Source organism: Choloepus didactylus, chromosome 8, assembly GCF_015220235.1.
Source record: "Choloepus didactylus isolate mChoDid1 chromosome 8, mChoDid1.pri, whole genome shotgun sequence".
NCBI classification, from domain to species: Eukaryota; Metazoa; Chordata; class Mammalia; order Pilosa; family Megalonychidae; genus Choloepus; species Choloepus didactylus.
The window spans coordinates 21,116,615-21,131,920 of record NC_051314.1 but is presented as its reverse complement, the minus strand read 5'-3'; positions in this window follow the sequence as shown (position 1 = coordinate 21,131,920).

The window sequence follows — 15,306 nt, the reverse complement described above, 5'->3', positions numbered from 1 at the left end:
TCTATAATGAATTGTAATGGAATTATATTGTTTCATATGGCACAAATAAATGCCATCTGATGATTCATGATCAAACTTTCCTTTTTCTTAAGAGCAGTGGTCTTTTGGTTTGAATTAGCAAATTACCGGCTATTTTCTCTTACCCATTACTCACACAGTTAAATCCTCACAAACTCCCACAGTATATCAATTTTTTGTCCCTAGGGAGATAGTTATTCCAAATAGAGGTTTTAGTGAAGCAAGTCCAAGTAACGTATATTTACTAATTAGGGAAAAAATGGGGGGTGGGGGGACACCTATGTTACCTTTCTAGCTGTGTTGGAGGAGAGACAATCAACCAAGTCATTGAGAACCTTGAGGGACTTTTAAGTGGTTTTATTTGAAGCTCTATTGAGAATAAGGCAACAGTTTTGTTTTTTTTAAATTCATTTTTATTGAGATATATTCACATACCATGCAGTCATACAAAACAAAGCATACATTCAATTGTTTACAGTACTATTATATAGTTGTGTATTCATCAAAAAAATTAATTTTTGACTTTTTAATTACCACACACACAAAAATAATAAGAATAAAATTTAAAGTGAAAAACAACAAATAAAGAAAAAAAGAACACTGGGTGCCTTTTTTTTTTTTTCCTTCCCCCATTTTTCTACTCATCCATCCATAAACTAGACAAAGGGGAGTGTGGTCCATATGGTTTTCCCAATCATATTGTCACTCCTCATAAGCTACACTTTTATACAATCGTCTTCAAGATTCATGAGTTCTGGGTTGCAGTTTGATAGTTTCAGGTAATTCACTGCTAGCTATTCCAATTCATTAGAACCTAAAAAGGGTTGTCTATATTGTGCGTAAGAGTGCCCACCAGAGTGACCTCTCGGCTCCTTTTGGAATCTCTCTACCACTGAAGCTTATTTCATTTCCTTTCACATCCCCCTTTTGGTCAAGAAGATGTTCTCCATCCCACCATGCCAGGTCTAGATTCCTCCCCAGGAGTCATATTCCACGTTGCCAGGGAGATTGAGTCCCCTGGGTGTCAGATCCCACATGGGGGGAGGGCAGTGATTTCACCTGCCAAGTTGGCTTAGCTAGAGAGAGAGGGCCACATCTGAGCAACAAAGAGGCATTCGGGAGGAGGCTCTTAGGTACAATTATAGGGAGGCCTAGCTTCTCCTTAGGCAACAGTTTTGAGAAATTCTTTTGGAAGAATAAAAACGAAATCTCAATCATATAACTTTTTTAACTTTTAATTTTGAAATACTTTCTAACTTGCAGGACAGATACAAAAATAACACAAACCCCCCACACAGAACTCCAACCTATCCCTACCCTCTCAGTTACCCAGATCCACCAAACATTTTGCTGCATTTGCTGCATCATCATCTATCTATCTATCTATCTATCCATACATCCACATTCTGAACACTTGACAATAGGTTATATACATTATGCTCCTTGAACATTGACTACTGCCATGTAAATTTCCTCAGAACAAGGATATTCACTTATATAACCACCTTAGATATAGTTATCAAGTTCAAGAAATTTACCATTGATATAAAGCTTGCGGTCTATATTCTAGTTTTTGCATATGTCCTTTGTTAGAGCCCATCCAATACCATCTATTGCATTTAAATGCCATTGTCTATTTAGTTGCTCACTCGCCTTCCCTCTTTCCCTCCCTCTCATTCTTTCTTTCTTTCTTTAGTGAGAACATATGCACAACATAAACTTCCCCCTCCCAAGCATACCATCCAATGGAATTAATCACATTCATAATATTCTTGTACCCTTCCTACCTTCCATTACTAAAACTTTCCCATCTCCCCAAACAGAAACCCTATACCCAATATGCATTAACTCCCCATTTCCCCTGCCCCCTTACCTCCCTGCCTTTGACAACCTGTATTCTAATTTCTGGCTCTAGGAGCTTGCATATTCTCCGATATTTTCCTTGTAGTTACCATGGGGTTTAAATCTAACATCTTAAATCTTTAACAGTCTCATTCGCTATGGTACTAACTTAGAGTCAATAGTATACAAAAACTGTGTTCCTATACCTCTCCTATCCTATCCCTCCACCTTTATGTAATTATTGTCACAAATTACATGCTTATACATTATAGGTCCAAAACCACTGATTACCATTACATTTATGCATTTGCCTTTTAGATCTTGTAGGAAGTAAAAAGGAGAGATACATACAAAAAGTATGTTAATACTGGCATTTATATTTACCAGAGATTTTTATTTCTCCATGTAGCTTTGATCTATTGTCTATTACCCTTTCCTTTTAACCTGAACTGTATTTAGCATCTCTTGTAGGGCTGGTCTTGTGGTGACAAAGTTCCTTGGCTTTTGTTTATCTGGGAATTTCTTAATTCCTCCCACATTTTTGAAAGACAGTTTTGCTGGATACAGAAGTCTTGGTAGGCAATGTTTTGCTTTCAGTGCTTTAAACATATCTTCCCACTGCCTTCTGGCCTCCAGGATTTCCAATGAAAATTGGCATTTAATCTTGATAGAGACTCCCTTGTATGTGACATGTTGCTTCTCTCTTACACTTTTCAGAATTCTGTTTTTATCTTTGGCATTCAACAGTTTGATTATAACATGCCATGGTGTGGATATATTTGGGTTTATCATGTTTGGAATTCAGCGAGCATCTTGGACGTGAATATCCATGTCATATGTTACATTTGGGAATTTTTCTGCCATTATTTCTTTAATCTCTCTGCCTCTCTCTATTTCTTCTCCTTCTGTGACATTGTGCATGTTCATATACTTGATGGTGTCCCACAGGTTCCTCAGGCCTTGTTCATTTTTCTTCATTCTTTCTTCTTTCTGCTCTTCAGACTGAATGATTTCAATCTTCTTACCTTCAAAATCTTCAAATTCTCTGATTCTCCAATCTTTTCTTGAAATCCTCTAAGGAATTCTTAATTTTTGCTACTGTGGTGTTTAGCTCTGTTTAGTTACTTTTCATAATTTCACACTGTTGATCCCTCTTTTTGTTCATCTGTTGTTTCCTTGATTTCTTTTAATTCTTTGTCCATGTTTTCCTTTAGCTCTTTGAGCATATTTAGGACCATTTTTAAAAAAGTCTTTGTCTGGTATGTTCCAGGTCTGGTCCTCCTCATTGATGGTTTCTAATGCTTTAATCTTCTCCTTTGCCTGGTTCACCACTTTCTATTTCTTTGTATGTTTTGTAATCTTTTGTTGAAACCTGGATATGCTGATATTTTAATGTGTCATTGCTGTAATTTAGACTCTAAGCTTGTATCCAGCTAGTGATATGATAGGAGTTTTCCTTAAATGCCAGGAGATGCAAAAGAAAGAAAGAAAGAAAGAGGGAAGGGATGGGGGAGAAAGAAAGGAGGGAAAGGGGGAGGGAGGGAAAGAAGGAAGAAGAAGGAAGGAAGAAAAAAGAAAGAGATAGGAAGGAAGGAAGGAAGGAGGGAAGGAAGGAAGAGTCCTTCAGTTTTTTGCTGATTGACATGTGCCAGTGATCTCCTGGGCTTATCCATACAGTGGGTTGTATGAAAATAGATACAGGCCAAAGCATAGGGGCCGCCCTGATCCTTTCTGTGCATGAGTCTTGCTTTAGGCATGCACATTTGGCCATAGGAATTCCACCATTTACATGGATCCAAATGTCCCCTCTTTTAGGAAACAGTTTCCTCACAGTTCTACCTCCAGAAATCCCTTGCCCCAGGCAGCAGTGTTCTCCAGGATAACCCTATGAGCTGCCTTCTACACACAGGGCAAATTCTGGGACAGCAAGTCCCTTAGGCCACCCCCAGACAGATTGGGCCAGACATACATGCTCCCAGAGTGCCCACAAGGGTTCCTCTGTTCTGTCAGGAAGTGGGACCGGGCATCTGCACTGGGAATGCCCACTGGATCCTTGCTGAGCCGGAGAGGTGAGGGGTTGGGGAGGGGTCAGCCAGGGCTTCACAAGATCCTACCTCTTTTAAGTAGCTTTTCTCTTGACTTAGCGCTCACCTGTTACTGCAGTCCTTTAACTGTTTTCTGGAGCTTTGAGCAAGATGTTTCTGCCAGCTCTTGCTGGTTGTTCAAAGCTAATGTGGTGTGGAGGGCGAATGGAGCCCTGAAACTTCTCACTCCATCATCTTGATCAGGCAGCAGCCAAACATATAATTTTTAGAGAAAAACAATCAGGCACTTTTTCTGGAACCTTCCTGATGGCTTACAGGAGAAATGCAAATCCTGGAATGAGACCTTTAAAAATGTTCAATTTTCTCTTTTCTTGTGAGTGAAAACTTAAACCACAGAACAATGTGACTCTCAAAAAGAACAAAATTAACTACCAATTACTTATATGGAAGCAATGGAGTAAGAAGAGTTTTGTAGAAATGAAGTATTCATGAAAGAAGGAAATATTACATGTCCTTCAAGATCTTCCTTGTGTTTTTGGCCATTCAGCCCAGACAAATCCACTGATTATGCCTTACTGCCTTTATAATACTCTCTATGGTACATAAACCTGATTAATTGCCATGACTCCCTAGCCTCACCAGCAGGGTATGTGGCACAGTGTGCCCTAGCCTGGGATTAGCAGATCTAGGGCTTGGTCCAGCTCTGCAACTCACTGACCTGGTGACCCTTGGCAAAGTTCCTAACTACTGTAGTCTCGGCTTCCTATGCTAGGACACATGGACATTGGATTGCATGATCTATTAGGCTCTTCTAGCTCTAAAATCCCATTGAGTGGACATGTGCAAAGTCCTTGGCTGGGGGAAACAAATAAGACATGCCTACTTCCTGTCAAATAGTATAGCAGCTTTCTGTTCCTGTATTCCTTTACTCCCACTCAACCATCCAGTTCTGGGGCTGCAGTTTACTGTTGTTTCAGTCCTAGTTGCTGTCACAATGCTTAATAAAGAAAATGCAAGCTTCATAATTTTTCATTGAAAATAACTTGAATAATCTACAATCTGGTGGGGAAATGGACCCATTTTTACCTCAATATGAGTAAAATACTATATGTGGTATAACTGATGTCCAAAATGAAAAATACTATGAGGGTACAGAGAAAAGGGGATTTGTTCCAGCTTCAAGTGAGAAGAGAACGAAGAGGAAAAGCTCAATAGGGGTACAGCATTTGGTAGGTGAAAAAGGATGAGAATCAGAGGCAGGGGATACAAGAGGAACAAAGACACGAAGAAGGCAGGAACTGTGTTTGGAGATTAGGAGACTAGAAATGATGGCTGGGACAAGATTTTGGAAGGCATTGAAAGCCAAGCTAAAATGTATGAGTGGAGAACTACTGAAAAAAAAAAGTTTTTGTTGTTTGGTGAGAGGGTGAAGTGTTCAACGCTCTGGTTGAGGACCATTCGGGTGAAAGACTGCAGCAGATCAATAGGGTCCTGAATAATCAAGGGAGAGGAAGGGAGAGCCTCGACAAGGCAGTGGCAGTAGGAATGAAAAGAAAAGCATCAATCTGCCAGTGCTGCTTTACCAAGTACCACAGACTAGTCAACTTAAACAACAGAACTTTATTGACTAATGGTTCTGGGGGCTGGACATTCAAAGTCAAGGTATCAGCAGGGCCAACCTTACTCTTAGAGGAGAGAATTTGTTCCCTGACTCTCTGCTGGTGCCTGGTGGATGTCTGGTAATCCTTGGCATTCCTTGGGTCATGGCGGCATAACTCAATCTCTGCCTCTGTCACATGGCTGTCTCTCTCTCTCTCTCTGTCTGTCTGTGTCCATATTTCCTGTCATTGTATGGGTACCAGTCATAGTGGCCAGCCCAATCCAGTCTGGCTTCATCTTAACTAATAATATCTTCAAAGATCCTACTTGCAAATAAGTTCACATTCACAGGATGGGGTGTAAGGACTTGAGTATGTCTTTTGGAGGGACACAGTTCAATCCATAACTGAAGGGATGGACAGAGAGATGATTTACAAGTAGTACTGATAGGTCTTGGCAGCTCAATGAATGGGGATGGAGGATGGGGAAGAGGGAGAAGTTAAGGCAACTACAATATTTTGGGCACTGATGAATTCCTATCAACTGAAACTGGGAACAGAGGTGGAGAAGCAGATTTAAAAGGTGAATGCCTTGTTTTGAAGATGCTGAGTTTACAATGCTTATATACTACTCATGTTTACAAGCAATTGGAAATGCTGACATCAAGGTCAGGAGGGAAGTCAAGGATAGATATATATTTGAAAGTCATACACATAGATAAACTCATACACATACTACCATAAATACAGGTAGTAATGAAAGTAGATGAGGTCTCCAAGGGAAAATATTGATAAGTGTTTTAGTTTGCTAAAGCTGAAAAAATGCAATATACCAGAAATGGACTGGCTTTTAACAATGGGGATTTATTAGCTTACAAATTTACAGTTCCAAGGCTGTGAAAATGTCCAAATTAAGGCATCAACAGGACGATACCTTCTCCCTGAGGACTAGCTACTGGAGATCCTCAGCTCCTCTGTCATGTGGCCAGGAACATGGCGATGTCTGCTGGTCTCTCCCTTCTCTCCCGGATCTTGTTGCTTCTAGCTCCTGGCTTCAGCGGCTTCATTTCTGTTTTCTATGTGTCTTCTCTTTTAGCTTCTGTCTCTCTTAGCTTGTCTGGGGCCTTTTATTCTGTGTCTTCTTGCTGTCATTTATCCTCATATAAAGGACTCCAGTAAGAGGATTAAGACCCACCTTGAATAAGGTGGGTCACATCTCAATTGAAATAACCTAATCAAAAGGTGCCACCTACAACAGGTCTGCACCCACAGGAATGGATTAAAAGAACATGATCTTTTCTGGGGTACCTATAGCTTCAAACCATCGTAATGAGAAAAGTAGGAACCATTTGGAACAGGCCTACATTGAAGGAGTGGCAGAGAAAGAAATGTCTTTGGAGAGGATGGAGAATTTGAAAGGAGAACCGGACTAGCATGAGATCATGACAATTAAATGAGGATATAGTTTTACAAGAAGGAGGGAGTGGTTGACAGCATCATATGAATCAGAGATGTCAGGTAGTTTAAGTGTGAGAGGAAGCCATTGGATTTGGCAATTAAAAGATCACTATAGACCTCTGTAAGAGTTGAAAAGGGGCAGTGAATTGAACAATAAATGGTAGATGAGAAAGTACAGGTAAGATTGAGGACTGCCCTTTCAAGAATTTTCACAGTGAATGGAGAAAGAGAGCTGGGATGATATAATAGGAAAGCCAGGTAGAGGAAAAGATAGCATCTCAAAGATAGTTTTGAGCCTGAGGTCTTAAAGTCAGAACAATTCTAGTCAATTCAGAGGCCCCGCATGTGACAAGGCTTCCAGGAATCTGAAGTGAATCGGAAGTGATGGAATTGAAAAGATTAAAGAACAGGGAAGGCAATGAGTTGGAAGATAAACGAGTTAAGACTCAGATAGGTGCTTAAGTCATTGAAGAAGATACAGAAGGGTTTGCCACTTGCAGATGATGGTGATGAAAATGAGAAGAAATTTTAAAGAAGAGTATGATTGTATGGGTTTAGTATTGTTATTTAGGAACTGACTGGTTTCAGAAGCATAGAGTTAACAGCTTGGTTAAAAAGTTGCACAAGTCTATGCCTCTGTTATGACAAAAACCTTATAAATGATATTCATGTTTATTTCATATTTTATAGTTTCATGATTATAAGTAACTCTGGAAAGTTCTACAGTGCTTATCAAATGAGATAATATATGCAACATAACTTGCCCAAGAGTCTTGCAGCAAATCATAGATGCTCAATAAATTATTAATTTCCTTTTATCTGTGTCTTCAGGGATAAAAAGAAGCCAAACTCTTCTCATGCAGAAAAACTTCAACAAAGCAGTCAGTACAGAGTAAATGCAGTGGATCAGGAGACAGAAGAAAACAGTTCCTTATTTCCTTCCCTTTGTGAATTTTTGGAGACAGGAAAAGAGTAATAAAATAACCTAAGGAAAAAATAACAGAGTTTGGAGGAGTGGAGAGTTGAGATGCCCATCAACCATCTAGATCTGGAGAGATGGGGTCTGCTGCTTCCCCCCAATCAGTTTACAATCCATGGACAACACAACTTCAATCCCCATAACGTCAATTTCTATTCTCCTGACTCCAGGTGCTATTAAGTCTTAAATTAAATGTAAGAGCAAAGATCCCATCAGGCAGGGGGAAGCATTTCATAGGATGAGTTAGTGTTGCCCCAGCTATAACCAACTCAACAAAGGTTTCAGATGGATGGGGCACTTCAAAACTCTAAGCCATTTCGGTCTAGACAAAGCTTTCTTTCAAAGCTCCCAAAATGGATCACTGTTATCTCTAAAAATGGATGACAAACCACTTGTCGTCCTGGGAATGAGACTTGTGATAGAAATATTGACCAGCAGAATCCTCTCTAGAGTGATCACTGAAAAGGGCAGGCTCTACCCTCAGGCAAGCTTTCTTGACCTTTATCAGCCATTGCCAACCCTTGCATCTCCACGTCAAAGGGGCTCCTGAGAGAGGGTAGAGGGCCTGAAGTTGCTTCCTATTTTCTTTATTCACTCATGACACTACAGAACTGTTTCCAGTTCTTTGATTGTTATCACTGAGTGTGTGCGTGTTTTACTGGCAGGCTCTCTGGGTGGTGAGATTGGTTTTTAATCCTTTTGAGGCTGTTTAGTTGCATCCTTTGGTAAAGACCTGTTAGCAACCTTTTCATGTTGGGTTACTCACTGTCATTAACCATGGCCAAAATAAAACCACAGACGCTGAGGAAAAGAGGAGGGTAAAACTCTTCAAACTGGTTTTTGCCTACAGAGCAGGCCTTGAGGGGATGACTCCTGAAGATGTTTCTCATTTTCCTGACAGTGGAAAAATCTCCAAAGAAGAAATCCTGTCTCAGAATTGTAGAACTAGAAAGGGCCTTGGGAAATGAACTGATCTGACCTGGGGGGTTTAGTGAAATGAAGGATTAAACTGTGCAAAGCAGAAGCATATCTGATCTCTGCTAAAAGCACTCTAAAGATAGAGATTGTCCCACCAGCTCACATTCCCTGAGGTCCTACCATGAGCCAGGCTAGCCCTTCTATGTATTATTCTCATCTGATCTTCACAACCCTTTGAGATATGTATTATATATCACCTCCATTTTAAAGATGATGATACTGAGGCTTAAAGAAGTGAAGTAACTTACCATACCGATAGGTGGAAGTAGCATCGGGATACAAACACTGTCTGGTTGCCAACCCTATGCTCTAAGCTACTACTATGTTAATCATTTGGTCTCCATCCCTCCATCCATCCATCCCTCCATCCATCCATCCATCCAACCATCCATCCTTCCATCCATCCATCCAGTCAGCTAGCTAGCAAATATTACTGATTGGCCATATGGAACTTAATCCTAAGTAAGAGGAAGAGAGTCAATAAACAAGTATAAATATGTAATATTTCAGGCAGTGATACAGCCTAAGAAAAAAACAAAGCAAGGATTTTAGTAATCTAATTTACTTACTTTTTTTTCCCTCCCCCTTCTGCCCTCTCCCCAGTCCCTGGCAACCTGTAATAAACCTTCTGTCTCTGTGAATTTGCTTATTCTAGATATTGCATACAAGTGGAATCATACAATGTGTCTGGTTTATTTCACTTACCATAATGTTTTAAAGTTCATCCATGTTGTTGAATGTGTCAGAACATCATTCCTTTTTATGGCTGAATAATATTCCATTGTATGGATATACCATATTTTGTTTGTCCATTTATCTGTTGATGGACACTTGGGTTGTTTCCACCTTTTGGCTATTGTGAATAAAACTGCTATGAACATTGGCATACAAGTATCTGTTAGAGTTACTGGTTTCAATTATTTGGATTCTATAATGTAATAGTCAGGGCTCTTTAGGGAAACAGAACCAACAGGAGTTGCCTGTAAAATGAGATTTTATAAAAGTGTCTGACACAACTGTGAGGATGCATTAATCCAAATTCCATAGGGCAGGATACATGAGTCCAATTCCACAGGGTAGGCAGCGAGATGGCAACTCTAATGAAGGCCTTTGATGAACTCCCCAGGAGAGGCTGGATGGCTGAAGAAGAAATGAAAGTTCTCTCTCTTCTCCCTTAAAAGTCTTCAACTGATTGGATTAAATCCAGCTGATCTAATTCTCTCATTGCATAAGACATGTCATTCATTGATGTGATCAGCCGCAGATGCAATCAATTGATGATTTAATAAAACAGCTGTGACGGTTTGTTTCATGTCCCCCAAAACACCATTATCTTTGATGTAATCTTGTGGGGGCAGATGTATTAGTGTTGATTAGATTGTAATTCTTTGAGTGTTTCCATGGAGATGTGACCCACCCAACTGTGGGTGATGACTCTGATTGGATAATTTCCATGGAGGTGTTGGCCTGCCCATTCAGGGTGGGTCTGAATTAAATTACTGGAGCACTATATAAGATCAGACAGAAGGAGCAAGCTTGCTACAGCCAAGAGGGACACTTTGAAGAATGCACTGGAAGTGAGAGAGGAGCTTCAGCTTACAGAGACATTTTGGAGATGGCCTTTGAAAGTAGACTTTTGCTCCGGAGAAGCTAAGAGAGGACAAACACCTCAAGAGCAACTGAGAGTGACATTTTTGAGGAGCTGAAGCTAGAGAGGAATGTCCTGGGAGAAAGCCATTTTTGAAAGCAGAACTTGGAGCAGACGCCAGCCACGTGCCTTCCCAGCTAACAGAGGTTTTCCAGATGCCATTGGCAATCCTCCAGTGAAGGTACCCGATTGTTGATGACTTACTTTGGGCACTTTATGGCCTTAAGAGTGTAACTGTGTAACCAAATAAACCCCCTTTTATAAAAGCCAATCCATTTCTGGTGTTTTGCATTACAGCACCATTAGCAAACTAGAACACCAGCCTTCTAGTTTATTAACCAGCCACAAATGTCTTTGCAGTAACAGGCCAGTGCTTGCTTAAATAGATTAACTGGGCACCATCACCTGTCCAAGTTAACACATGAACCTAACTAACCATCACAGCCCATCCCTTGCCAACTTGACAGCTGTACACATCACCCTAAACCATACTTAATCTCTAAATAGAACACAATAACAGACATATGCTTCACTTAACAATACTCAGTTGTCCTACATACAACTGGAAGCACACTAAATCTCTCCAAAACAGGGTGCAAATCCTTGGGTAACATTCACTCTTAGACTTGATATCTTATAATGTAAATATATCACAGTCCTTGTTTCTGTAACTGGTCATGTGGTTGTAGTTCATATTTATCACTACCTTCTTCCACTACCCATTCCATGTTCCCTCTACCCTCAGTAAGCACTTCAACTGGCCATGGTTCTTTGCCTGGTGGGGTGACCCAAACTTTCATTCCTGAAGTTTCTGGACCATTGGTATTCCTACCTGGATAGGGTTGTTGCACTTTTCCATTGACTTTAATCACAGGGCATGGTAGTACTAAGAGAGGCCTCAGGGGATCTTCTGTATTCCAGAAAAACTCATCTTTACCTCCATTGTATAATTGCACTCCTATTTCCCCTTGATAGTCAGGATCAGTCACCCCAGCCAGTACAGTAATCTCCTTCCTTGCCTGTTGATTCAGAGACATGAGAAGCACAAAGTGGCCAGGTGGCAGTCTTAACTTCCAGTTCAGTGGAATCATTGTTGTGTCTCCTGGTGTATGCACTCCTCCTTTTGGAACTAAGACCTGTAGACCAGCAAAGCTTAAGTTGCAGGGACAGGAAGCAAAAATTTTTCCAGTGGATCACTAGGGGTGAAGTAAGTGGTGCCACTCCCCTTTCTACCCCTTGATTCCTGGACCCATGAATCCTGGCTGTGGGAGAAACAGCACCATAGAGTGGATGCTGATTCAGAGCATACACAGTCTCCTGGAGAACATTGCCCCAGCCCTGCAAGGTATTGCCACCTAGTTGGCACTGTAATTGAGTCTTCAACAGGCCATTGCACTGTTCTATCACCCCAGGTGCCTCTGGATGATGGGGAACATGGTAAGACCAGAGAATTCCATGAGCATATGCCCATTCCTTCACTTCATTTGCGGTGAAGTGGGTTCCTTGGTCAGAAGCAATGCTGTGTGGAATACCATGATGGTGGATAAGACATTCTGTAAGTCCATGGATGGTAGTTTTGGCAGAAGCATTGCATGTAGGGAAGGCAAACCCATATCCAGAGTATGTGTCTATTGCAGTGAGAACAAATTAGTGCTCAAGTGGTCCAATGTAATCAACCTGTCACCAGGTAGCAGGCTGATCATCTCAGGGAATGTCGCCATATCAGGGACTGTGGGTCTCTGCTGCTGGCAGATTGGACACTCAGCAGTGGCTGTGGCTCAGTCGGCCTTGGTGAGTGGAAGACCATGTTGCTGAGCCCATGCATAACCTCCATCCCTACCACCATGACCACTTTGTTCATGAGCCCATTGGGCAATGACAGGAATGGCTGGGGAAAGAGGCTGATTGATATCCACAGAAACAAGTGGTCAACTTATCCACTTATTATTCAAATCTTCCTCTGCTGAAGACACCCTCTGGCGAGCATTCACATGGGACACAAATATCTTCATGTGTTTTGCCCACTCAGGTCTATCCACATATCTCTTCCCCAGATTTCTTTGACACCAATTTTCCAATAAATCAATTTGTCCAAAGTGATTCAGTCAGAAATAGACAGAACTGGGAAATGAATTATGAATTTTCCTATGATGTGAGCTGCCATGGATTTAACCAGGGTGACTTCACTGAACCCCACACATTTATGCAAGCTTTTGTGTGAATGTGTATTTTTTTCTGGGGAGAGAGTCCAGCTTGGCTTTTATCTTATTCTCAGAGAAGGTCCCTGACCTCAGAAAGCTTAAAAACTACTGGTTAACACCTCAAAGAATTCCTACCCATTCTTTCAGATCTGCCATTGATCAGACTCCTAAATATTGGGTAGCTTGGAGGAGCTTTAGGCCCCTTGCTCTCAGTCACCTCTGACCTAAAACAATCTCTAGCTGGTAGGAAATGCTCAATAAGTATTAGTTATTAATATGATTGGGAAGGATTCTTGTGTTCTGATGCTAGGTCCTTCAGAGTCTGAGTTCTGAATATCCTAGTGGAATTTCCAGTTCAGCTGGCTGTAGAGCTTATTAAAATAAAGATAAGGGGAAAAAAAAAAATAAAGCTGTTTCTTTCTGAACAGAGTGAGGAGGCAGATATTCATTCCTGCCCCGCAGCTGAGAGTTTGTCAACTCTCAAGAATGCAGCACCTTGGCTGCCTGGGGTGGAAAATGTCATCAACAGAATAGTTTTGATGGCCCTGGCTGCTTTAGTCTCCCCCATGGTTGGCAGTGGCTAGTCTCATTCAGGTAAGGTGGGAAACTCTTTGCTGTTCCAGGCCCCTCACACCTGAGGTGATCTTGGAAAAAGTTCTCAACTGACAGTTAGAGCCCGTTCCTCTGGCCCCAGCTCGTCAGCCATTCACTGGATGAGGCTGGACAGGTTGTCTGAGAGCTCAGGGCCCTGTTTCCTCATCTCCCAGGAAGCTGGATGATGGGCTGTCCGGCTTCCCTGCAAGTTCAGCATTACATAACTTAATTTTATCTCCTGTGTTATTGGACTTTTCCTGTTTCCATATATAAATGAAGAGCACCATTTAAATCTGTTTCCTCTGTTAGAGAAGGGACCTGTCTCACTTTGTTCTCTGTTTCATCCCCGGAAGCTCAACCAGGACCCCCCCTTTAACATAGACAGTGAACAAGATGGGCAAGACGCTTCCCTCACAGGTGCATATGTTCTTCTGCAGCAGACAGAACAGAAGCAGAAGAACAGAAAGCTCTCAGATAGTGACAAGTGCCAGGTCAAGAACTCAGTGTGGCTGTTGGGTTCGAGAGTGGCTGGGTGGCTGCGAGAGGGTAGCCAGGGAAGACTTGGCCACATGGAAGCTGAGAGCTGGAACTCTGCATGTCTTGGAGAAGTGTTCCAGACAGAGGGAGTAACACTTGCAAGAGACTGAAATAGGCCCAAAGAGAACACAAAGAAAGCCGGGGTGGCTGCAGTAGGAGCTGAAGGGGGTAGCTTGAGAAATTTAAGTAGACTGTAGTCAGATGGTAAGGAGCTCCAGGACTGTGGGTTTTATTCTGAGTGTACACATACACATGTGTGCATGCAGAGACTGTTGTATGGAGAATGGATAGTGGCAGGGTAGGAAGGGAGACTATTTGAGAGGTGGTAGTAGTGCAGATGCAGAGCAGTGGACAGAGTTGTAATACATTTTGGAGAAAGAGTCAACAGGGCTTGCTGATGGAATGGATGTGGGGTGAGGACATTAAGAGAAAACAGGGGTGGTTCTATCCCTAAGAAGGAAGGGTAGTGTTGCTACCAGGGGACAGCCAGGTGCTTGGCCAGGGTCCCGTGGTCAGTAAACTATGGTCCATCAACCAAGTTCAGCCTGCCACCTGTTTTTGGAAATAAAGTTTTATCCAAACCCAGTCACGCTCATTCCTTTGCATATTGTCTATGGCTACTTTTTCACTACACCAAGCAGAGATCAATATGGCCTGCAAAGCCTAAAATGCTCCCTCTCTGGCAATTTACAGAAAAATTTGCTGACTTCTGCCATAGTCCATCTCCTTGTCCATCTGAATTTCCATGTGCCTGTTCTTCCCAATCATGGAACTTACCCCATCACCAAGGGAAAAAAACACGAAATCTTGTCTGGGCACTGGGTGTGATCAAGGCCCGGGTTCTCTGTAGGATGTGTTGTTTTCTCCATCAGATCCAGTCGCTGCTCCTCATGGTCCAGGAACCTATAAACCAAAAGACAGGTTATCGTCTCCCACAACACACACAGTACATAATGAGGCTGTAGGAACTGAATAGACACACACACCCACCCACACTATCTCTCTCGTTCTCTCTCACACACACACACACACACACCTCCCATCCAGAAGAGGCAGAACTGGAAACCAGAACCATCACTGGTTCATAGCATGTTGGACAGACTTAGCGGAGACCACTGCCCCTTGCAGGCCCCTCCAGCAGCCCTTGGTTTGACTCTCTGGGATGATTTCCCCCCACCCCCGACTTTGTCCTCAGAGACTTTTGTTCTGCCCCCTGGGATTCTTACTCACCTGTTATTCTCCATGGTCACATCTGAAGTGAACTGTGGGGATTGTGCCTTATTGAGGATGGGATGTTGTGCTGGTTTGTATGTATTATGTCCCCCAGAAAAAGCCATATTCTTTAATGCAATCTTGTGGGGGAAGACATATTAGTGTTGATTAGGTTGGAACATATTGATTGAGTCTT